At 33.8% G+C, this 24,073-nt stretch overlaps 1 pseudogene; it reads left to right on the top strand.

Moving 5' to 3' along the window:
• LOC149531892 (uncharacterized) overlaps positions 1-24,073 on the top strand; it is a 161,571-nt pseudogene that overhangs the window by 93,395 nt on the left and 44,103 nt on the right.

The raw sequence follows: 24,073 nt of genomic DNA, 5'->3' as shown, positions 1-24,073 counted from the left end.
GCACAAATTATAAGTTTCTTGTAGAATGAGGTAGAATTCTTAGAGAGAAACCAATATAGGTTGCATGACTAGTATGGAGATCAAATCATCAATCTTAGTTCCAACAAGTTGCCTAAGGGTTTGATTACCTTAGAGAGTGTCTTCAACCCTAATGACCAAGCAAGAGACAGAGGCATGAACCTAGCTATTGAAAAAGATGATTATACACTAGTTTTGGTTGTTGATGGGAAAACCTTAAACATGGGAAAGCTGTGTTTTGAAATTGAGCAAGAAAATTTCATTCATCTGTGTCAAGAATTTGATGATATATTTGCTTGGACATATGATGATTTAAAGAGTTTTGACCTTAGTTTGTTTTATCATATCATAGACTTAGTAGAAAATGTCAAACCAGTAAGGAAAAAACTAAGGCCAATGAATCCTAAAATTTAACCTTAATGAGAAAAGAATTATCGAAGCTAATTGAGGCTAATATGATTTTCCCTATCAAGCACTCATCATGAGTTACAAATCTTGTCCCTATTAGGAAGAAGAATGAAGAAATTAGATTATGTGTGGATTTTAGGGATCTTAACTAAGCTTCCCTTAAAGATCATCATCCCCTACCCTCCATGGAACAAATATTGTCCAAGGCCAGTGGTTCAGAGAGGTTCGCATTTCTTGATGGATTCTCTGGTTACAATCAAGCATTGGTCAAATAGTTTAATAGATACAAGACTGCATTCACCACCAAATGAGGGACCTATGCTTATAGTAAAATGACTTTTGGGCTAACAAATGTAGGTGCCAAATTTCAAAATGCAATAGAGATGACCTTTAAAAACATGATGGAAAGGTTTGTATTAGTTTACCTTGATGATATCATAGTGTATTCAAAGGATATATCAAATCATTTTGGTCATCTTAGACAAGTGTTCATAAGGTGTAGAGATTTTGGGGTAACCCTTAACCCAAGAAAGTGTGTCTTTTCCAAAAATTAAGGAAAATTATTAGGAAATTTTTTATCAAAGGATGGTTTAACGATTGATCTAGAAAAAAAAAAGACAATTCTTGCTCTTCACCTTCCTACTCATAAGAAAGGTTTGTAAATTTTTCTTCGTAGAATAAATTTTGTGAGGAAATTTATCCATAAGTTAGCGACTATGGTGAAACCCCTTATAGCCATGCTTAAAAAGAATTCATTGTTTACATGGACCAAGGAAGGGAAGGTAAATTTTGAAGAGATCAAAGAAGTCATATCCTCAGCCCCTACTCTCATTAATCTAAATTTTATGAAGGATTTCATTCTTTATGCCTTAGGTGGTGAGCCAAGAATTTTCGCTCTCTTTTCTCACACAAATGATAAGAATGAAGAACAACCTATTTCTTTCTTTAGGGAATGGCTTAAGGAATATGAAGAAAAATATAGTTATGTAGAGAAGCAAGCGCTTACAATCATAAGAGTTTTAAAGAAATTTAGACACCTTCTATCTTATAACAAGGTCCATTTGTTAGTACCCCATGCCAATGTGAAGGACTTTCTTTTAAGAAATGATATTACTAAAAAGAGATTTGGATGGATCTAAGAGGGAAATGATTGTGCATATAGATGATCCCATCTCAGGAGTCAGATGAGGAAGTTGCTATGGTATTGATAGAATAGCAAGAAGTAACAAATGATAATCCAAGGAGTTGGATAGATGACATAAAAACCTTCTTAATAGGAAATGGATATCCTCAAGGGTTGAATAAGGCTAAAAGGAGGTAGTTCATATTACAGTCAATCCCCTATGCTATAGTTGATCATACCCTATTTAGGAGAGACTTCAATGGAGTCATATTGAGATTCATTGATATAGACCAAGATGAAAGAGTGATCAAAGAAATTCATGATGGTCCTAGTGGTGGCCACTTTTTAGAAAGGAAAATTGCAATGAAGATCATGAGAGCTAGTTACTACTAGCCATCCTTGTTCCATGATTTTGATAAGTATGTGAGGAAGTGTGAAAAATGTGCTTTCTTTTCAAGTAAACACAAGCTTGCAACTCTCCCTCTTCACCTCATTTAGGTAGACTGGTCCTTTTCCCAATGGGGATTGGATTTCATAGGCCCCATCAATCCTCCTTCTGGCTCTAGTTACAAATGGATCCTTATTGCTATAGATTACTTCACTAGATGGATATAGATAGTTGCATTGAAGGATTCCTTAGAATCTTCAGTTATTGAATTCATTGACATAATTATTACCAGGTTTGGTGCCCTTTCAACCATTATTTCAAATAATTCAAAATCTTTTGTTGGAGCTTAGATTTGTGCATGGGAAGTTGATCATAATATCTACTTAAGCACATTCCTGAACTACTATCCTCAAGGAAATGGATTGGATGAGTCATCTAACAAAAACCTAATGAGGATTATGAAAAGGATTATTGAGGATAAACAAAGGTGTTGGTATCAAAAGTTGAAGACAACACTATGGGTTGATAGAATAAAACCTAAGAGGGCAATTGGAAATCCACCCTTTATGTTGGTATATGGCAGGGAACAAGGCTTCCAATTTCATTAGAATTCCCATCTCTAGAATAGACTCATCAGTTGGAGCTAATGGAAAGTGATGCTATGATAGTAAGAATGGTAGAGCTGATGGAGCTAGAAGAGAAAAGAAGCTAGGCCATGTAGACCCTAGGAGCACATCAACAATAGATGAAAAATAGCTTTGATAACAAGGCTAAGGCTAGATTTTTTAGAGAGGGTAACCTTGTGCTCAAGTAGGATGTAGATAGGGAAAAACTAGGGAGGCACTCAAAATTTGATTCACTGTGGATTGGTTCCTATGTGCTTATTAGTTGCAAATAGGCCAATGCTTTTTAATTAAGAAGGCCTAATGGTGAAATTTTTCCTATTCTAGTTAATGGGATATATCTTAAGTCCTAACTCTAATAAAAGATAATGTATTTCATGTATATAATTAGGTTAGTTTAATTCTTACAATTTCCTTTTTTTCAAGAAGTGCACAAGCACATGTGTTTATGGTAGAGGTTGTAGAGGACTTTGGTTCCTAGTTTTAGTTGTAAAGAGGAACTTTTGGGGTTCCTAGGCATTTTTTTTTGCAATTTTAGGGTTTTTCTAGGCATATTCTCATGGCTTCTATGACTTTTTTGCCTAATAGATGTGCAGGATATTGGTCTATGCATAGCTGGCTTGCATCCTCCCTGAGTCACTAGAATTGTTGGACAAATTTACCTTCCTGCCAAAATTGCCACATTTGAATTCAAGTGTTAAATGATCACTTCCCACCTTTAATATTAAAGAATACCATGGAAATAAAAAATAAATTAAATAAAAAACTTCATAATATTTCTATGTTTTATTAAGTTACATTTTTGCAGACCTGTAATTTGCTCATTGTTAGATCCTTTCATGACCTATGGTCGTGGCTATGTTGCTATGCAGAGCTGCAAGCTAGTTATTTCATGTGACATGGTGATGGCTTGGTGGACCTCATTTCCTATTAGAGTAGCCAGGTAGTTGTTAAAGTAAGATGGTAGCTTTTTGGTTTCTCATTGGTTAAGGTAATGACTATGCAAGGTGTGGGTTAGTTCCTTTACTGTATTTTACCCATTGTTAGATCAAGGATCATCTATGGTTGTCACTATATCACTATGAAGATTTTTAGGGTAGTTACTTCATGTGACATAGTGAAAACTTGACATGTGGTAGGTGGGTCCTTTCCTTTTGTGGGCCATGATGTGGTGGGTTAGTGTCAGATAGGTTGGCAAAAGACCATGTTTGTATTGGTCAGTACATTGACAAGTTTAGTGTACCTTCGAGGCCATCAAATGGAGGAAGATTGATGTCTCTTGTTATGTTTCTAGGAAAAAATGATTAATATTTAGCTATAGTGACATAGTGAAGATTTTTCATGTGTCCTAACGGGCCTAGTTTGGTAGGTGTAGTTGTGTTGGTCCATCACAATTAAAATTGAAAATATTGTAAGTTGTCACAGTTAAGTTTTAAATGGTGGAATTTTTAGTTAATGATGCAATTAGATATAAAAAGACTTCATGAGGTGGCAAAATAAAAAATATAGTTCATCCATGTAGAGGTTTGTGGTTACTTGACCAAGTTGACCTACTAACCTTGCTGATTTCATAAGCAAGAAATGAGAAAAGATAGGGTTTCTTGCATAATCCAATCTTTCTGATTGATCCCAACCACTCTAAGTTAATGTTGGGTTTTAAAAAATGCAAAGAACACTCTTCCCACTATTTGATCATCCATTTTGAGGAATTTTAGCATTGATCAACACTGTTTCCATCACTTCAAGGTTTTCTTTGGTCAAGTTTTCCACGATTTTCATGCCTTTGCAAGTGTACCAAACCAAATCTACTATTGGGATAATCTTGATTAATCTCTAAGTACTTAATGGTATTGGTTGTAAAGTAACTTTAGTTAGAAATACCTCAGTTATGCTTGAGCTATAAAGGAAAATTTTGTAATCTTTGTAAGGGTTGATCTTTCTTTGATTATCTAGTAATGCTTCTATGTATAATAATATAGTTTCTCATGGCTCTAGTCCATTTTAATCCTCTATTGAGTCTCTTTTAGCCATTAACACACTATTCAAGTTCTCTTTGCCTTTGGCTAATTTTTTTTAATCTATATTCTATAATTTACATGATTGTATTTACTTTTGGCATTTGAATGATATTAAGTGAAGTCTCCTCCTATAGCATTCTTTTGTTGTCTAATCTACATGTGGTTGTTGAATTAAGAAAAAATTGAATCTGTATTCTGGTCAAACACTCTATTTTGGTGCATCACCCCTTAGGTTAGAGTAGATAGATTTTCTTTCATGCATTCCTTCTTCGTTTCCCTCTCCAAGTGTAGTTAGGTGCACCCTAATAGTAAAGGAAGCTGACCTTCTCTAGAGACTTAACCTCATAGTTCAAGTGCCATAGCTTGGAGGTTGTTTCCATGTTTCACAAGGTTGTCCTTAGGTAAAAACTTTGGACAAGGCTACCAAATTTTGTGACAATAGTGTCCTAATAATTTTCCTTGATTGATGGCAAAGAAACACTTGCTTGGGTTAAGGGATACCCCAACATTTCTACACCTTATGAATGTTTGAGATGACCAAAATTATATGCTATATCCTTTGAATATAGTGTGATATCATCAAGGTAAACCAATGCAAACCTTTCAATCATGTTTTTGAAGGCCATCTCTATTACCATTTGAAATGTAGTACTTGCATTTGTTATCCCAAAAAGCATTTTACTATAAGCATAGGTACCCCATTTGGTGGTGACTATAGTCTTGTATATATCAGACTCTTTGACCAGTACTTGATCCTAACTAGAGAATCCATCAAGAAATGAGAACCTCTCTGAACCACTGACCTTGGACAATATATGTTCCATGGAAGGGAGGGGATGATAATCTTTAAGGAAAGCTTGGTTAAGATCCCTAAAATCCACACATAATCTAATTTCTCCATTCTTCTTCCTAGTAGGGACAAATTTCGATACCAATGATGAGTGCTTGGTAAGGAAAATTATATTATCCTCAATCAACTTGGATAACTCTTTTCTCATTAAGGGTTCAATTTTGGGATTCACTAGCCTCTATTTTTCCTTGGTAGTTTGACATTTTCTACTAAGTCTATGGTATGCTAAAACAAAATTGGATCAAAACCCTTTAAATCATCATATGTCCAAGAAAATATGTCATTAAATTCTTGACATAGATGAATGAAATTTTCCTGCTCAATTTCATAACATACCTTTCAAATGTTTAAGGTTTTCCCATTAGCAACCACAACTAGTCTATAATTGTCTTTGTCAGTAGCTAGGTTCATGCCTCTATCTCTTTCTTGGTCATCAATGTTGAAGACATTCTCTAAGGTAATGAGACCCTTAGGAAACTTTTTGGAACTAAGATTGATGATTTGATCTCCATATTGGTCATGCAACCTAGATTGGTTTCTCTCTAAGAATTCTACCTCATTTTGCAAGAAACTTACAATTTGTGCATCAGACTAAAACACTTGCTAATTGGTGTTGTTGTCAGGAATTGTAGGTCTAACTAGCACTCTAATTTTTTGCTTCTTCTCATCCTCAAGATTCCCTTACACATCATAAGATGCACCAATGGCTACAATTCTATTAGCATATCTATTCTTCTTCCTGAGGATGCTCTAAATATTAAATGCATTGAAGCCTTCAAGAAAATCCCATATTATATGCTTAAAAGACTTAATCAAGCCATTTTAAGTGATATTTTAGTTTCTTACCTGATTGAACACTAACTCACTATCTCTATATACACTCAATGTTTGAATTTCTCTTTATTAAGCAAGTAGAAGACCCTGGATCAAGGACTCATACTAGGACACATTATTGGTACAACTAAATTGGAGCCTAAAGGAAAAGTAGTACCTTACTTGTGTAGGATAAATTAACATCACAATCACCCCCGATCAATTTTTATTTCATGATCCATCAAAAAAAATACTCTATATCCCACTCATATCTTTTTTGGTCTTCATAAGGTTAGGGACAAGAGCATCCCTCTCTAACACATAGTATGTACCAAGACCTATCTCAAGGGTTTTTGATATGGGATTAAATTGATATCCATTAGCTCATTCATCTAAGAGGAAATTAGGTATCTCTAGTAGAGAAGTGGTAGGCTCATTTACTATGTCATCCTAATCCATCTCTAGGATAGTGCAATTAATAGTGATGAGATTAGGGGTGTAGGGTTCAATATAATGGAGGGATAGAGGCTCTACTCTGATTGAAGTCTTGGTTCCATATCTCATTCTAGAAAACATATATGACCAATCAGAGGATATATAGCCACCTATTTGAGTAGTGAAATCTCTTGAGAGGCAAATGGAAAACTATGACTTGACCTAAATAACTGATATATCTTGATTTACTATACAACTAGGGTATACATGTAGGTCCATTCCAAAATCCATAAGGATACCTATAGTCTTGATAGTACTACCATCCAACTATAATATATGCCTAACAATGGGCTCATAATTTATTTCTAAAGCATTGGCAACACACTTGGGCATCACTAAACTAGTAGCCCCTAAATCAATCATGCCCTTATATCAATATGCTTTTTGCCCTTATTACTATTTCATAAGCATAAAGTAAGATATCTCCTCCCATGGTTTGGATTATAGTGGCAATATCACTATTAAAAGCTCTAAGGTAATGTACAAAGGCATTTCTAGGGTTAGGTTTCACTAAAGTAGGTATTTTGTCCCATGTCTTTTGAAATTTGTAGTTGAAATTAGTTATACATTCATGGGGGGCTCTTTTTATAGTAATTAGTTATTCTAAAAGTGACAAATAGTCACTTTTATCCTCAAAATGTTTACATAGTCCTACTCCTAACCCATCCCAATTCATTATAGGACCATGTGATAGACACCTATACTATTGTAGGGCTTTTCCTTTTCAATATGAACCTCAGAGTCTAACAACCACATCATCTTCTATAATACCATGGATATTGTAGACATTTGCAACCTCTTGAATATGTTCTAAGGGAGAGATGGAAGTTTCACTAGTGAATTTAGGTATACTTTTAAGTACATCTATTGGTATGTCATGTCTTTGGGCTAACAAAAGTGGACATCCACCATTAAAGGTGGAAAAAACATGAGCTCTAACCATATAAACAAGTAATCTATTAATATGAGCTAATAGATTTCTAGGTTGAGATCTCACAATAGGAGGAGTGGAGATTGATCTTGTAGGGGTATGTATGTACTTCATACTCCTAACTAGTGATAGAGACAATCTAGACTTTCTTCTTCTAGGATTTTAAAATGAAAGCTCTTGATACTAAAATTTACCTCTAGAAGATGCCCTTGTTTTAGCTTTGGGCATGAATCATACAACTTTGGTCTGGAACTAGATATGAAGGCGTAGAGTCATCAACTACCTTATGGAAAAGGGGCTCTTGAAGGCCTGGAATACTGAGAGAAACACCATCTTCTCAACATCAACTTTAAATTATTCTCTTTTGACACTAGTAGGCTTTGAAATCTTCTAAATACCATCCCACCAGGCATGCCAAAAACTATTTTTATAAATTTTTATAGGCTTGTCCAAAGTTTTTACCTAAGGAAAACCTTGTGAAACATGGAGACAACCTCCAAGCAGTGGGACTTGAATTGTGAGGTTGAGTCTCTAGAGAAGGTTGAATTCCTTTTCTATTAGGGTGATCCTAACTACACTTGGAGAGGAAAAGGGAGAAGGAATGCATGAAAGAAAATGATGTAGGAGCATCTTGAGTTTCCTTGTAATCCTGCACTTTTTGTTCCTTTTGCTAGTTGATGTCAAGTACTGGTTTCTAGTTGATTCTATGTACCAGTTTCTAGTGGATGTCGAGTGCCAATTTCTAGTTGATGTTGAGTGCCAATTTCTAGTTGGTGTTGATTGACAATTTCCAGTTGCTATCAAGTGCTAATTTTTAGTTGTTGCCCAATTTATAGTTGATGCTGAGCACCAGTTTCCAATGGATGCCAAGTGCCAATTTCCAATTGATGTTGAGAGCTAGTTTCCAAATGATGCCAAGTGCCAATTTCCAGTTAATGCCAAGTGCCAACTTTCCAATGTGTGTTGATTTACCCAGTGTGTGTCGAGTTGTCTATTTTTTTGGTTCTTAGTGGGAGCCCACTTGTGTATTTAATTTTGATCATGAATTTAATAATAGAATCTTGTTTAGGTCAACCGTTCTATTATGTAATGTTCTAGAATCCTCTGTAAGACATTTCAGTAAGTATAAATAGAGTTCTTAGGCTTAGATTAAAGGGAAACTTAGAGGGTTGAAAGGGAAGGCATATGTGTTTGGAAATGCAAATTTAAAGCTAAATTGTGGATTTGGAAGTTGTATTTTTGTATCAAGTTGTGACCTAAAAGGCCTTATAGCTAGGCATGTATGTTGATTACTTGTTGAATCAATAAAATATCTTGTTCTCTCTCCTTGGTGCTATATTTATGTTGTTTTTTCTACTATGTTAACACTTGCATGGTGGTTTGGATAGCTGGGTATGCCCTTGGCCCTAGTTATTCCTTCCATCCCTACATCAAGTGGTATTAGAGCTTGAGGTTCATCCTTGTGGTGATTTCATTGTGTAGAACTCTAATTTGGATTTGGTTCTAGGGTGATAGATCTATGAATTTGACCTATAACTTGCAGAGGGTTACGATCTTGTAGGAACTTAATTTGTAAAGATGGTTTGTGGTAGAGGAAATAATGTTGATAATGCTATATTAGATCAATTGAGACAAATTGGAGCTAGATTAGATTCTACAGAGACAACCCAAAGGAGAGGAGCACATCTTGATGATTTAAGTGATGATGAAGCAGCAACACCAAACCATAATCCAAAACTTGAAGAAGATCAAGATGAGGAAATATTATTGTGAGTGTTGTCGAGTGCAAATTTAAAGCTTGTTGTAGAAGTTGTTCCATATGATGGAAAATTGGATACCAATGTTTTGTTTGATTAGATCTCTAACATGGAGAAGCTCTTTGAGTATGAAAACACTCTTGATAATAGAAAGGTAAAGATTGCAATCACTAGGTTGAAAGATCATGCATCACTATGGTGGGAACATTTGTAAATTGATAGACAAAAGAGAGGAAAGGAGAAGATCAAAACTTGGACAAGGATGGTGAACAAGGTAAAGAACATATTCCCTCCTGCTGATTACCAAGTTAGCTTTTTGAGAAAGATGCAAAATTTGAGACAAGAGATATGACTATGAAAGAGTATTGCAAGGAATTCTATAGATTGGACATCAGATCTAGATATGTGGATGATGATGTTGTGAAACTTGCAAGGTACATAAATGGATTGAGATCTAAAATTCAAGATGAAATAAGTTTTGTGAAGTTGGAAAGTGTTGAAGAAGCATATCGATCAATATGCCTTGAAAGCTAAGGAGATCTTAGCAAAGAAGCATGAACAAAGGAAAAGAGGTAGAGGTGGAAGATTCCAAAGAGGAAAAGGTAGATCTTATAGTGAAGGTGGTAGATCTAACATTTTTTTGTAGGATAAAGGAAAATCTGAGTGGAAGAATGATGAAAAAGGTAAGACTAATTGGAAAAGTTGTAACTCTTACTGAGGAGTTACTAATTCTTATTGAGGAAGAGATAATTCTTATTCTAGAGGTGGATTTCATGGTAATCTTTTTACATGTGGTAAAGAGGGACATAGATCTTTTAGATGTAGATCCTCTAAAAATGGGCAAGGTAACATAAATGTTGTAATTCAAGGAGATGATGTGGGTTCACCAAGTGGGCCTGAGGCTAGAGAAAATATGATGGTGAGAAGAACCTTATGTAATAAGGGAATTGATGAGGAACCTATTTTAAGGAGAAATCTTTTCAAGATAAGATGTAAGATGGTTGGAAAATTCTGCAAAGTGATCACTGATAGTGGAAGTTCTACAAATTTGGCATTATAAGAGCTAGTTATAAAGTTGCAGTTGCATAGGCTGAAGCATCCTAAACCCTACAATGTTTTGTGGATCAAAGATGAGCATAAGATATTGGTAAGTGAGCAATACCTTGTGAAGTTCAAAATTGGACATTACTTTGATGAAGTTTTCTGTGATATTATGCCCATGAGTTATTGTTATATTTTGTTGGGTAAACCTTGGAAATATGATGGATATGTTGTACATGATGGAATATTGAATTAAAATACTCTTTTGGTAAATGGGAAGAAATAAACATTGTTTCCTTTGATTGAAAGTCTAGATGAGGTAAGTTGTAAGGTAATAAAAGTTTGCATGGTTAATGGAAAGCAATTTGAAAAGGAAGTAAAGAAGAATCAAGTTTGTTTTGCTATAGTTCCTAGAGGACTAAGTGTTGGTAGTAACAAAAAAGAAGAAAAAGTTGGCATGACACTAGAAATTGTAGAATTGTTGAATGAATATAAAGATATTGTTGATGATGATATTCCTGATGGTTTACCTCTAGTAAGAAGCATATGTCATTGTATGGATCTGATTCCTAGAGTTAGTTAGCCAAACAAAGCACCATATAGATTGGCATCTATAGAGAATGAAGAACTTAATAGACAAGTGAATGAGTTGTTGCAAAAAGGTTTGAAAAGCTTGAGTCCATGTGTTGTACCTACTATATTAGCACCTAGAACAAATGGAGAATGGAGAATATGTACTAATTCTAGAGCTATTAACAAGATCTTAATGAAAAATAGGTTTCCTATATTGAGGATGGATGATATAATGGATTGTTTGAGTGGAGCAAAGTATTTTACCAAGATTGATTCGAAGAGTGGCTATCATCAGATTAGAATAAGAGAAAGTGATGAATGGAAGATCACTTTCAAGAAAAAAGATGGTTTGTATGAATGGTTGGTTATGCCTCTTGGTTTGACTAATGCACCTAGTCCTTTCATGAGGTTGATGAATGAAGTTATGAAAAGATTCTTGGGTAAGTTTGTGATTATTTACTTGGATGATATTATGATATTTAGTAAGACTAAGGAAGAACATCTTGAGCATATTACGCAAGTATTATAGAGGTTGAAAGAGGAAAAGTTGTTGATTAATTTGAAAAAGTGTTCTTTTATACAAGAGGAGATTGTGTATTTGGGATTTATGATTTCAGCTAATGGATTGAAGATGGATCTTGAGAAGGTTAAAGAAATTTTGGAATGGCCTACACCTGAGAATGTGGGTGAGGTAAGATCATTTCATAGTTTGGCTAGTTTTTATAAGAACTTTATGAGGAAATTCAATTCTATTTGTAATGCTATGACTAAGATAATGAAGGGAGATAAAAAAGAATTCAAGTGGACACATGGAACTAATAAGAGTTTTGAGACTTTGAAACAAAAGGTTGCTAAATTACTTGTATTGGCTTTGTCTAATTTAAACAAAGTATTTCAAGTTGAATGTGATGCAAGTGGTAATGCAATAGGAAATATACTAAGTCAAGAGGGTAAGCCCATTGCTTTTTTTAATGAAAATTTGAATGATGCTAAAAGGAAGTATTATGTGTATGATCAAGAGTTTTATGCTATTGTTCAAGTCTTAAAGAAGTGGAGACATTAGTTGATTCCTAAGGAGTTTGTGCTATATACTAATCATAAAGTTTTACAATACTTGGGAAGTCAACATAAATTAAATTAGAGACATATGAAGTGGGTTGGGTACTTGTAGAGTTTCACATTTTTAATTAAGCATAAGAGTGGAGTCACTAATAGAGTTGCTGATGCATTGAGTAGAAGACATTCTTTTTTGACTAAAATGAAGGTTGAAGTTCTTGGTTTTGATAAAATGAAAGAGTTGTATGATGCCGAACCTAACTTTTTAGAGGCATGGAAAGAGCGCAGAGCACCAAATCTGACAGATCACATAAGTAAGTATGATGAGTATTTCATTCAAGAAGGTATGTTGTCCAAATATATTTAGTTGTGTATTCTTAGAAGTTCTATGAGGTTAAATCTAATTAAGAAAAAGAATAGTGGTGGATTGGCTGGACATTTTGGAATTGATAAGACATTGAGTTTGCTAAAAGAGAAGTATTGTTGGCCACAAATGTATAAGGATGTTCAAAAATTTGTTAAGAGTTGTGGAGTTTGTCAAATTGTAGAAGGAGTAATTCAAAATATTGGTTTGTATACACTTATTACTGTTCTTGAGAAACCTTAGAGTGACATTAGTATGGATTTTTTCCTTGGATTACCTAAGACAGTGAAGGGGTATGATTCCATTTTTGTTGTAGTGGATAGATTTACTAAGATGGCTCATTTCATACTATGTAAGAAGATTTTAGATGCTAAGCATGTTGCTGAACTTTTCTTTAAAGAAATTGTGAGATTGCATGGATTACCAAGAAACATTATTTCTAACAGAGATAGTAAGTTTTTTGGTTATGTTTGGAAGACTTTGTGGGAGAAGATGGGTACTGAGTCAAAGTTTAGTTCTACATTTCAGTCATAGACAGATAGATAGATAGATGTTGTAAATAAAAGCTTTGGTAATTTACTAAGATGTTTAGTGGGAGATAAGCCAAGTAATTGAGAAATAGTGTTAGCACAAACTGAGTTTGCATATAATAATTCTATGAATAGGAGTATAGGAAAAATACCTTTTGAGATTGTTACAAGAATGTAACCTAGAGTGGTATATCAGAATGCAGCCTTTTGAGATTATTACTGGAATGCAACCTTTTGAGATTGTTACTAGAATGCAGCCCAGAGGTATATTAGATTTGAGAGATGTTGCTAGTGAAGAAAAGAGAAACACTGTAGGAGAAGAATTTGCTGATTTTATGGAGTCTTTGCATAAGGAAGTGAAGTTGAGGTTGGAATGAAGTAATTAGAAGTATAAGGAGAATACTCATAAGTCTAGAAGAAATCATAATTTTGAAGTTGGTAATGAGGTGATGGTTCATTTAAAGAAAGGAAGATTTCCTATTGGAACATACAATAAGCCAAAGATTAAGAAATTTGGACCTTGTAAGATCTTGAAGAAGATTGACAATGGTAATGCTTATGAAGTTGAGTTACCCAATGACATGGAAATATCTCCTATATTCAATATTGTTGATTTATATAAGTATCATGAGTTAGATGATGAAGTTCTTGTATTAGATGATTATCCTAACAAGCAGATTGAAGAATTTGAAAAGGTATTGGATCAAAGAGTTGGTAAGAGGAAAAGAGGAAAAGATTACTGAGTATTTGGTGAAATGGAAGAACAGACCAATTGAAGATGCTATATGGATTTCTCAATCTAATTTGGATTTAGCTTAGGTTTTGAAATCTCAATGATTCAAGAGAATCATTTCTTCCAACCCTAAATGTCTGATGCAGGAGCATCTTGGGTTTTCTTGTAATCCTGCACTTTTTGTTCATTCTACTAGTTGATGCTAAGTAACAATTTCTAGTTGATGTTGAGTACTAGTTTCTAATTGATGCCAAGTGTTAGTTTCTAGTTGATGCTAAGTGTGAGTTTCCAATTGTTGTTGAGTACTAGTTTCTAGTTAATGTCAAGTGCCAATTTGAATTTAATATTGAGTGCCAATTTCTAGTTGATGGTGAGTTCCAGTTTCAAGTTAATGTTGAGTGCAAGTTTCCAATTGATGCCGAGTGTCAGTTTCTAATTGATGTTGAGTGCCATCTTTCTAGTGTGTGCCAAGTTTTCTAGTGTGTGTCGACTTATCTAGTGTGTATCGAGTTGTCTATGTTTTTGGTTCTTAGTGGGAGCCAACTTGTGTATTTAATTTTGATCATGAATTTAGTAATAGAATCTTCTTTAGGTCAGCCTTTCTATTATGTAATGTTCTAGAATCTTCTATAAGCCATTTTGGAAAGTATAAATAGAGCACTTAGGCTTAGATTAAAGGAGAACTTAGAGGGTTGAAATGGAAGGCATATGTGTCTAGAAATGCAAATTTAAAGCTAGATCATGGACCTAGAAGTTTTATTTTTGTATTTGGTTGTAACCCAAAAGGCCTTATAGCTGGGCATGTATACTAATTACTTGTTGAATAAATAAAATATCTTGTTCTCTCTCCTTGGTGTTGTATTTGTGTTGTGTTTTCTGCTATGTTAACTCTTGCATGGTGGTTTGGATTGTTGGGTGTGCCCTTGGACCTAGTTCTTCATTCCATCCTTGCATCAAAAAATCTACCTACTCTAACCTAAGGGGTGATGCACCAAAATAGAGTGTTTGACCCTATCTCTACCCCTGAATGTATAGTTAACTAGTTATAACATCAAAAAATATAGATTGATATTTTTCTTAATTCAAAAGCCACATGTAGATCAAGAAACAAAATAATGCTATAGGAAGAGACTTCACTTAATATCATTCAAATTTCAAAATTAGATACAATCATACAAATTGCAAAATATAGACAAAAATATTAACCAAAGGCAAAGAGAACTTGCATAGTGTGTTAATGGCTAAAAGGGACTTAGTAGAGGATTACAATGGCTTAGAGGCATTTAAAATTATAGTGGTATGCATAGAAGTGATACTAGAGAATCATAGAAAGAAAGATCAAGCCTTACAAAGATTACAAAATCTACCTTTAAACCTTAGGCATAACTGAGATATTTCTAATTAAAGTTACTTTACAACCACTATCATTAAGTGCTCAAAGAATAATCAAGATGATCCCAACAATAGATTTGATTTGGTACACTTGCAAAGGAAAGAAAATGATGGAAACCCTAACTAGAGAAAACCCTAAAGTGACAAAAATGGCTTAAATCAATGCCAAAACTCCTCAAAATGGATGATCATAGTGTGGAAAGAGTGTCTTTTGCATCATTTAAAATCTATCATTAACTTGGAGTGGTTGGGATCAATCAAAAAGATCAAATCATGCAAGAAAACCCAATCTTTCCTTTCTTCTAGCTAGTTACAAATCAGCAAGGTTAGTAGTCAAACAAAGTCTTCTAACCCAAACAAGCCATGTGGAGGAATCATATTATTTCCTTTGGCCACCTCATAGAGTCTTTACATGTTTTGACCACATCATTAACTAACTACACAACCCTTTAAAACTTGACTGTGATGGCTTACACTATTATTGATTTAACCACAATGTCAACCTAACTATGCCTGCCAAACTAAGCTCACTTAGACATATGGAAAATCATCGCTATATCACTATAGCTAAATATTGATCATTTTCCTATAGTACCACAATAAGAGACATTGATCTCCCACCATTTGACTACCTCAAAAATTTACCAAACCTATCAATGCATCAACCAATAGGAATGTTGGTACCATGCCAACTTATCTGATACTCCATCGACATCACTTGTAGCTAAGAATGAAATAGGACCCACACCCACATATCAAATCATTTCTATCTCACATGAAATAACTACCTTACAACTATACAAAGAGATAAAGCAATGAATGTGGATGATCCTTGATCTAACAATGAGTAAAATGCACTGAAGGAACTAGCTTGCACCTTGTATAAACATCACCTCAACTAATGAGAAAACACAAAATTGCCAACATGCTCTAATAGGAAAGGGGTCCAGCAAAATTCATGCTTCAAGGAATCACTATGTCACATGAAATAACTACCTTGCAACTCTGTAAAGTGACATAGTGATGATCATAGATCATGATAAGATCTAATGATGGGGATGTTGTGGGCTCATGAAAATATTAAAACACACAGTCACTTAGGAATTAAAGTATAACCTAGGGTTTTAGTATAAGGTATTTTATCTCCATTTTATTTGAATTTTTAAATATGTGATCGTTACTATGTTTGAATTCAAATATGAAAATTTTGGTGGGAAGGAAAAAATGACCAACAATATCCAAAGGTGAAAACCTTTTTGAGGTCCCTATGGATGAGTTATTTGATACACTTCCTAGTCATTTTTTAGGAAAGACCATTAGTGTTGATAGAACCAACACAATCGATCAACTTGGGAATAGAGGAAAGACCTCACACGATACATCTTGAATAGTCATTATCTCTAGAAAAAATGAGGAATTCATTGCCTTCTTCCTAGAGAAAAAGTTAAATTTTGCATGGACATACCTAGACATTCCAAGCTTGGATCTTGATCTCACAATGCACCATTTATCTATTGCATTAGGAGTTAAACTAGTCAAATGTAAAATTAGGAAAATGCATCCTCATGTTGCATTACTTACCAAAGTTTAATTGGAAAATCTTTTGAAAGCTAGTTTCATCTGTGCTATTGATTATGCCGAATGGTTTTCCAACATTGTTTCAATCTCCAAACATGACAAATCTATCAGAGATTGTATAGATTTCTAAGATCTAAACTTAGCATGCTCAAAGGATGATTTTCCACTCCCAAACATGATATGATAGTGGATATTACAATAGGATATGAAATGTACACACTCATGGATGGATTTTCTAGTTATATTCAGATCAAAATTAAGACTACTTTCACTTGCACATGGGGACCTTCTATTGGAATGTGATGCCATTTGGTCTAAAAAGTGCTGCTACCATGTATCAAAGGCTAGTGACTACAATCTTCCATGATATGATGCATTAGATGATGGAGGAATATATCAATGATACTTTGGTTAAGAGCATAAGGCACAACACTCACTTTCAAGATTTGCGACCCATCCTAGATTGTATGGTGAAATTTAGTCTCAGACTCAACCTCAAGAAATGTGCATTTGATGTAAAATCTAGGAAATGCAAATAAAGATCAAGTGATCATGGACATGCCTCACATCACAATATTAGTCAAATGAGGGGCTTACAAGGAAGACTTCAATCCATTCACAGATTCATCTCATAGGATGCTGATAGGTCACAACCTTTTACCAAGACTCTACATAAAGGTGTGAAATATAACTGGAGCCAATATTGCAATCAAAGTCTAACATAGATAAAGAAATACCTTACTAATCCACCGATCTTGATGCCTTCTATCTATGGAAAGCCTCCTATTTTTTGCATCTCAGTAATAGAGTCATCTCTTGGTATCTTGCTAGCTCAAGAAGATAATGATAAAAATGAAAGAGCTATCTACTATCTAAGTCACATGTTGATTTCTTATAAAATGAATTATAGTATCATTGGGAAGGCTTGCTTGGTAGTTGTCTTTACTTCCTCCTGCAAAGACACTACATGCTCGCTCATACTACACAGCTAGTTGCTGAAATTGATCCAATAAAATACTTACTCAGCAAGGTAGCTCTAATGGGAAGGTTAGCTAAATGGGTCATAATATTAAGTGAATTTTACATTCAGTATGTTGAGAGAAAGGCTATCAAAGGACAAGTGATCTTTGATCAATTAGCAAAAGCACAAATGCAAAGTCTTCTTCCTCTCAACATTAACTTCCTTGATGAATCAATTCTCATGCTAACACACCAAACTTAGGTGATATTCTTTGATGGTTCATTCATACAACATGGATCTAATGTTAGGCTCTTATTCATGATTTTGTTTCCTTGTAAAAACAATATTGCAAAATATGAAGCCCTAATTAATGGCATGAATATTGCAGTTCATTAGAGAGTGGATGAATTAAATATCTTTGGTGATTCACAACTCATAATCAAATAGGCCAATGATGTGTATTAGATGAAGGATGAGAAATTGATACCTTATAAATGCATGGTGGATGACCTAAAGAAATAATTTTCTTATATCACTTTTCAACAAATTCCTTGGGTAGACAATAAAGTGGTTGTTGTAATGGCTACTCTTGCTTCCATGTTACAAATGCTAGAGAATGATCTTTGACATGAGATCTAGGTGGAAATATTACTCTACCATGGCTATAATTCCCCTAAATCTTAGATAATCTATTGTATTGTAGGATAAGATTCATCTTGCTACCACCATATATATTCTTACTTGTGCAACTAAACAATTTCAAACAATCTAACCCAAAATGAAAAAGTCACCTTATCCACAATGCTTCATGGTATGTTATTATTGTTGATGACTTATTTAGGAGAGGTGTCAATGGAACACTCCTTAGGTTTCTAAAAACTAATGAGTCCAAATGTGCATTAATTGATGTGTACAAGGGCATTTGTGGATCTCACTCTAATGGCTTGACACTATCTCATAAATTTATTAGAGCTAGTTACTATTAGCCAAAGATGGAGCAAGAGGTAATCAATTATGCCAAGTCTTGGAAACAATCCCAAGTCCATGGAAATTTGATTGATGCTCTAGCTAGGGACCTAATTCCATTTATCACACTATGGCCATTCCAACAATGGGCCTTTGATATTGTGGGTTAGAGTCACCCATCTGCTTCAAATGGACACAAGTTCATCATTACAGCTACAAACTACTTTACTAAGTGGGTAGAGGCAGTCCCTCTCTCTATAGAAAATGGAAAAAATATATCTCTATTCATTATGAATTACATCGTATGTATGTATTGTGTACCTTCTTGCATCATTAATAAAAATGGAAGATAGTTTAAAAACAAGGATCTTAAAGAATTGTGCAAAAAATTTAGAATCACACATCATTGGTCTTCTATTTATTACCCCCAGGGTAATGGTCAAGTGGAAGCATCCAATAAAGATATTATTAATATCTTGCATCACATAGCTAACAAATCTAGAAGGGAGTGGTACAATCAAATTAATTCAACATTATGTGCATACTGAATGAGTATTAGAAATCCAATGAGTATAATGCCCTTTTCTTTGGTGTATGGAGTAGATATTATGCTTCCAATTCAAGTTGAGATTCCTACTTTGAGAATCTCCATGAAGGGCCTCAATACTGATGATGACTACATAATATCTCAACTTCAAGGGCTAGAATTGTTAGATTAATGTTGACAAGTGGCATGCGATCATCTTCAAGCCTATAAATAGTGTATGTCTATAAGCTACAATAAGAAAGTTAAGCCACATGAATTCCAACTGGGTGATGTTTTTTTGAGAAAAACCTAAGAATCAGCAAGAATAGGTACAAATAGGGAAGTTTGGACCCAATTGGCTTGGTTCATATATAGTTAATATAGTGTTTGGATCTGGTGCTTACCAACTTTCTTACACTAAGGAAGAGGCACTCAAGGAGCCCATCAACACTCTCCATCTGAAGTGGTTCTATATCTGATCTAATTTCAAAGACTCTTTGCATATACTTAAAAGTCCTAAAAAAAGTCTAAAAATTGCAAAATGTCCTTAAAAAAATCATTTCCTTGGTGAAAACCTAGAAATAGGAACCTTGATAATACTAAAACAAAATTGAAAAACAAAAAAAAGGTGCCATAGGTGAAAACCTTATAAATAGGCATCTCTTGTTTTCAATGCTACATCTTGCCACACATCTTCTAGCTCTTGTATAGTTACTTTCTTACTTTAGTTTTCTACTTTTACACATGCATCCTTGGATTGAATCTTATCATAACTTAGGGCCAACCCTTGTAGTGTCATATGAATTTATTAGCCTCTATCACTAGTTGTTTTAATTCCTTTTGCTACCATTTCTTGTATCACTACAAAGATTCCTCTTGAAAAAAATCTCTTAAGATTTAGTCACCAACCTTGTTCTAACCACATCTATCTACTATCACTTATGTCACTACAAAGATTCCTCTCAAAGAAGTTTTTTAAAGCTTCAGTCACCAGTTGTTCTAACTACATCTGCCTACTATCACTTGTGTTACTACAAAGACTCCTCTTGAAGAAAATCTCTTAAGTTTCAGTCACCAATTTTTCTAACTACATCTTCCTATTGTTGATTGTATCACTTTTGAGATTCCTCTCATGAAAGATCTCTTATATTAGTCACTAGTTGTTCTAACTACATCTTCCTACTATCACTCGTGTCACTTTAGAGATTCCTCTCATGAAAGATCTCTCATCTCAATCACTAGTTGTTCTAACTATGACTACCAACTATTGCTTGTGTCACTATTGAGATTCCTCTCATGGAAGATCTCTCTCATGTCAATCACTAGTTGTTCTAACTATGTCCATCTATTGTCACTCAGTTTCCTACTAAGGTTCTTCTCACTAAAGATTCCTCTTTGACTTCAATCACCAATTGTCCTAACTACATCTTTCTACTATCGTCACTCTACTGAAGAGATTTATTTTACACATGTTTTGAACATTGACACTTGACATAAATCCTATAATACAAAAAAATGAACTCAAAATGATAAATTTTTTGGGATATGCTAAGTATTTCTTTGTTTTTTTTGCTTTTGATTTAGTATGTCTCTTTGAGTAACTTGATGATGTCTCTTTCAGCTAGAGAAGTGAGGACTAGGAAGATGATATTTTCTTTGCTTTTTGTTTGTTAGTCTAGTTCCAATTCTCTAAAGTATTTTCATAAAAGGGGTGTCCACTATAAGAGCTTGCATCTTCTATTGGATGGCTATGTGTACCCTAACTCATTTTATATGGATAACTCAGTAAGGTTGGTTCTTTTCCTTTCTTGTTTAAGTGAATTCTCTATGCTATAGTAACTATTGATACTTGCCCTACTAAGTGAATGTATAGGTCACTATGAGTATACCTAGCACACTTCTATCTTAGGTTATGAATGCAAGGTTCGTTATGGATAAAATACATATTGATTACCTAGCATAAGAAGGATCTCTCATGTATTTGGTGTGTCTATGTGCAAGAAAAATTCTTTTCATCCTAGCATTTATTCTCTGATGCTTACGTCAGCTTGCTACATTGAAAGGGAAACATGTTTTGGTCATTTTGGCTTCTTGTGCCTCAAACACTTACATTTAATCCTAAAAAAACAAGAACATGTGTCATATTCATATCCCTATGATTTAAATGTTAGTGGGAATTAGATTTAGCTAAATTCTCAGTGATGATAATTTTTGAAGTTTGGTAACTAGACCTAGGGTTGCATCTAGCATAGGGTTGTATTGCATACTCCACTTACATGAGAGCACATGTTTATCACTACTTTACTTGCATCTTTCGGCATGAGAGGTTGCTAGTTTCTTCAAAGTATCATGTTTCTTCATGACTACACAAATGATTGATTAATCACATTCTTGGCTACTTTGGCTGCTCTGAACCCATTTTCGGGATCAAATTCAAAATCTGACACACTTAAGTAGCTCAAAAATACACTTTAATATTTTGGGATCAACATGATTAAATATTTCTGTAGTCCTTTTTTCTGATACTTTGTGAATCTTGGAATATTTTCAAATCACATTTTCTTCAAAATTTCAATTTTTTTTGGAAAAAGTCAACTCCATTCAAATTTGGTCAACTTTGGTCAATTATTGTCTTTTGGACCTTGAAATCACTTCAAATTGACTTCCTTTTTCTTCAAATCCTTCAAATCTCTTCTATATTCTTTTGAATCTCAAATTTCTTTAGTATTTTTTGATGTAATTCTTTGCCTCACTATTTTGGTGTGTCATCTTTCAATTTCACTTTTGAAGAGGGCTCGATGATTACATAATTGAATCTTTCAAAATTGGCTTCAACACAAGATGACTCTTATGTTCTCATAACTTAGGGCATCTTGTTCCCCTTTATCTGACATCATATGTCATTTATCTCATCTTTTGATTAGTTGATTAATCTTATAACAGTTCCATATCATAGCTTGATGGATAGCTATCAGGACATTCTAACCTTGAGTCTTGAGGATCAAGCTTCATTTTGGGGGCGATACTGCAACTCATGATAGGCCTTGTTATCTTTTTCATGGACTAGTATTCAAGTGTTCTATCTAGAATCTAGAGGATTAAGCTCTATTCTGAAAATAATTCCATTTCTTTTTTAGGATTAAGCTTTTTTCTGGAGATAATCCTAACTCTTGTTGAGAATTAAGCTTCATTTTGGAGATAATTCTAAGCTCTTACTTTCAATCACTATTTAGTGGACAGGTATTGGGATAGTCTAAGCCTGAATCTTGAGGATTAAACCTCATTCTAGGGATAATTCTATGAATCATGATTAATATTTTTATCTTCTAATGGATAGGTATCCAGATAGTCAAACCCCAACTCCTAAGAATTGAGTCTGTTCTAGGAACAATTATGTGAAGTTTGACAATCTATTTTCTATCAATTTTAGCATCTAGGTGTTCTATCTTTATTCCTTAAGGTTAAGCATCATTCTAGAGATAGCCTTAAATTTTTTATCAATTTTGATATCTAGGTATTCTATTTGGATTCTCTAAGGTTAAACTTCATTCTAGAGATAACCTTAAAAAGCTTATCAATTGGTCTTTGTGTCATCAATCTTGAAACCAATCTTACTTCTTGGTCTATATTCTCAGACTGTTGATTTCTTTGAATAAATATGTTGCTCACACATTCATTTAAAGAGGGGCAAATGTAATACACCAGAATTGGCACATTGCCATGCTAAACCAATTCTGTTCTATTCAATCAATCCTAAGTCCTATTTTACTAGGAAATTTTAATTCTAATAGTTGCTATTTGACCTAATTGTCAAATACAAAAAATCCTTAATTTTAATTACATACTCCATTTAATTCATAAGTCTGATTGAATTAGCAAAGGTAAACATATTAATCAATTTAATTTAATTATAAGTCCTAACACTTTGGTTACATATAAATTACCCCTTTTGCTAAAATACATATTAAGGAATTAAATGTATTTGATATAATAAGATATATCCTCATTTTAATTATTGAGTTTAATTATTCAATTGATTAAGAATATCCATTTATGAGGTTATATTCTATTTTATTAAATTAAATATATTCTCCAAATCTTCTCTTCAGTTAAAAAATGGAAACTCTTATTTAACTAAAATTAGAAAAGGAAAGAAATCAATTTACTCCTTATTCCACTCAAAAGAAAATTAGTTAACTTCCTTTTCATAAGGAAACTTTCTATTTTAACTGAATCTTCTCTAGATCTCAACTATCCTGATCTTGACCATTGATCAAATTTTTGGATTATATTTAAGAAGCACTCAATTCCTCATTTTGAAGGGGGAATAATTGAATTACAAAAAAAATATGCTAAATTAACCACTCAAGCATTTAAATGCATAGCTTTTTTATTCTTGCATAGTAATCTCATTTAGTTTAATTGTACTCATCTAGATTAAACTTGCATCCCATCTAGCTTAGTATTGCATCTCATTTAGCTATACAAAATCCTTCCTTCTAGATAGCTGCTAGCTTCCTTGTCTTAGATTAATAGCATAATCATTCTAGTTAGGAGGCAATAGATTGACTTCTTAGAATTATTTCAGATGAATAATCCCATGTTCATTCTAGGATGATCCCTCAGATAATGATCATGTTGAAGTGTTGGTGAAGATAGAGGCCCACATTTCCTGCATACAAAGTTATGTCATGTTAATTTTGTTAGCTTGGTTAGTATCGCTAACATGAGAAGAGTCAGAGGTTTTCCTAAGTTGAAGAAACCTAACAATATAATTTACAAACAATTTTAGTTAGGCAAAATGAAAAAGTAGAGTTTTAAGAGTAAGACTCATACCTCTAAAGGAATATTAGAGATTGTTCATACTGACTTGTGTGGACCAATTGATGTGCAGAGCTATAAAGGAGATGAGTACATTATGCTATTGAT

Source organism: Cupressus sempervirens, chromosome 11 (genome assembly GCF_028749045.1).
Source record: "Cupressus sempervirens isolate cs-2001-9-10 chromosome 11, ASM2874904v1, whole genome shotgun sequence".
NCBI lineage: Eukaryota > Viridiplantae > Streptophyta > Pinopsida > Cupressales > Cupressaceae > Cupressus > Cupressus sempervirens.
Note: the sequence above shows the minus strand (reverse complement) of the source record. Positions and strands in the feature narration are given on the sequence as shown.